At 41.6% G+C, this 2,500-nt stretch overlaps 4 non-coding genes across 4 annotated transcripts in view; all 4 read right to left on the reverse strand.

The window, feature by feature from the left end:
• The window catches only part of LOC141319078 (5S ribosomal RNA), a 119-nt gene extending 41 nt beyond the window's left edge, over positions 1-78 (reverse strand). The window contains exon 1 of the ribosomal RNA XR_012353355.1: positions 1-78. This exon is cut by the window's left edge and continues 41 nt beyond it. This is a non-coding gene — a ribosomal RNA (5S ribosomal RNA).
• Positions 79-831: 753 nt separating this feature from the next.
• On the reverse strand, positions 832-950 carry LOC141306443 (5S ribosomal RNA). Its single transcript, XR_012345408.1, has one exon. It is a non-coding gene; the product is annotated as a 5S ribosomal RNA (ribosomal RNA).
• An 84-nt stretch (positions 951-1,034) lies between these two features.
• On the reverse strand, positions 1,035-1,153 carry LOC141318314 (5S ribosomal RNA). The gene has a single exon (XR_012352637.1). It is a non-coding gene; the product is annotated as a 5S ribosomal RNA (ribosomal RNA).
• A 753-nt stretch (positions 1,154-1,906) lies between these two features.
• Positions 1,907-2,025, reverse strand: LOC141306454 (5S ribosomal RNA). Its single transcript, XR_012345419.1, has one exon. It is a non-coding gene; the product is annotated as a 5S ribosomal RNA (ribosomal RNA).
• Between the last annotated feature and the right edge of the window lie 475 nt (positions 2,026-2,500).

Raw genomic sequence — 2,500 nt, forward strand, 5'->3', positions numbered from 1 at the left:
GTACTAGGCAGGCCCGACGTTGCTTAGCTTCCGAGATCAGACGAGATCGGGCGCTCTCAGCGCGGTATGGCCGTAAGCGAGGGCTGCTCCAAAAAGTGGGCCATTTAAAGATCAGCCTCCGTAAAAGCCAGCATATTATATAAATAGTGAAGAAAAGGCAAAAGCTTACAGCACCTGGTATTCCCAGGCGGTCTCCCATCCAAGTGTAACAATCGGCCTTATCAGCCGAGTTACAAGACTAAAATGGGGTCAGATTTAACTGTGAGAGATGACTAGTGGTTAAAAGAATGAGACATAAAAGAAGATTGGTTTAAATAGATTTGGTTTATTTACAAGGTTCACATAAAAGACTTTAAAACAACACGATAAAACGAGGTAAACGCTGTTAAAAGAATACAGTTCATTTGTCCATACCCTAAAAACAGTCCAAGAATCCCAGTGTGTTGATAAGTCCAATGTGAGTGTCCACCGGTGTATATACAATCCACAGAAAGTGTAATCCAAAGTTTGCAGGTGGTGAATGGAAAGGTGAGCTCTAAAATTAGCAACTCCTCAATCCAACAGTTTGGTGACTGTCCTTTGTTTGTCATGCTGCTCTCTTATACAGTTGTACTTCCTGCTTCCTGTCATGTGTCTAGTCACATGGCAGGCCAACCATCCATTTTTTAAAGACACACACTCACTTACAATGTTAAGAGTAATAAAATGGCCTAAAAAACATGTAAAACACTTAAAACTCTATAATACATTTAAATGATTGTAATAAATAGAGCGGTAAAACACGTCTTTCTAAAAGCCAGCATATTATATAAATAGTGAAGAAAAGGCAAAAGCTTACAGCACCTGGTATTCCCAGGCGGTCTCCCATCCAAGTACTAAGCAGGCCCGACGCTGCTTAGCTTCCGAGATCAGACGAGATCGGGCGCTCTCAGCGCGGTATGGCCGTAAGCGAGGGCTGCTCCAAAAAGTGGGCCATTTAAAGATCAGCCTCCGTAAAAGCCAGCATATTATATAAATAGTGAAGAAAAGGCAAAACCTTACAGCACCTGGTATTCCCAGGCGGTCTCCCATCCAAGTACTAAGCAGGCCCGACGCTGCTTAGCTTCCGAGATCAGACGAGATCGGGCGCTCTCAGCGCGGTATGGCCGTAAGCGAGGGCTGCTCCAAACAGTGGGCTATTTAAAGATCAGCCTCCGTAAAAGCCAGCATATTATATAAATAGTGAAGAAAAGGCAAAAGCTTACAGCACCTGGTATTCCCAGGCGGTCTCCCATCCAAGTGTAACAATCGGCCTTATCAGCCGAGTTACAAGACTAAAATGGGATTAGATTTAACTGTGAGAGGTGACTAGTGGTTAAAAGAATGAGACATAAAAGAAGATTGGTTTAAATAGATTTGGTTTATTTACAAGGTTCACATAAAAGACTTTAAAACAACACGATAAAACGAGGTAAACGCTGTTAAAAGAATACAGTTCATTTGTCCATACCCTAAAAACAGTCCAAGAATCCCAGTGTGTTGATAAGTCCAATGTGAGTGTCCACCGGTGTATATACAATCCACAGAAAGTGTAATCCAAAGTTTGCAGGTGGTGAATGGAAAGGTGAGCTCTAAAATTAGCAACTCCTCAATCCAACAGTTTGGTGACTGTCCTTTGTTTGTCATGCTGCTCTCTTATACAGTTGTACTTCCTGCTTCCTGTCATGTGTCTAGTCACATGGCAGGCCAACCATCCATTTTTTAAAGACACACACTCACTTAAAATGTTAAGAGTAATAAAATGGCCTAAAAAACATGTAAAACACTTAAAACTCTATAATACATTTAAATGATTGTAATAAATAGAGCGGTAAAACACGTCTTTCTAAAAGCCAGCATATTATATAAATAGTGAAGAAAAGGCAAAAGCTTACAGCACCTGGTATTCCCAGGCGGTCTCCCATCCAAGTACTAAGCAGGCCCGACGCTGCTTAGCTTCCGAGATCAGACGAGATCGGGCGCTCTCAGCGCGGTATGGCCGTAAGCGAGGGCTGCTCCAAAAAGTGGGCTATTTAAAGATCAGCCTCCGTAAAAGCCAGCATATTATATAAATAGTGAAGAAAAGGCAAAAGCTTACAGCACCTGGTATTCCCAGGCGGTCTCCCATCCAAGTGTAACAATCGGCCTTATCAGCCGAGTTACAAGACTAAAATGGGATCAGATTTAACTGTGAGAGGTGACTAGTGGTTAAAAGAATGAGACATAAAAGAAGATTGGTTTAAATAGATTTGGTTTATTTACAAGGTTCACATAAAAGACTTTAAAACAACACGATAAAACGAGGTAAACGCTGTTAAAAGAATACAGTTCATTTGTCCATACCCTAAAAACAGTCCAAGAATCCCAGTGTGTTGATAAGTCCAATGTGAGTGTCCACCGGTGTATATACAATCCACAGAAAGTGTAATCCAAAGTTTGCAGGTGGTGAATGGAAAGGTGAGCTCTAAAATTAGCAACTCCT

The sequence above is a fragment of the Garra rufa genome, chromosome 1 (assembly GCF_049309525.1).
Source record: "Garra rufa chromosome 1, GarRuf1.0, whole genome shotgun sequence".
NCBI lineage: Eukaryota > Metazoa > Chordata > Actinopteri > Cypriniformes > Cyprinidae > Garra > Garra rufa.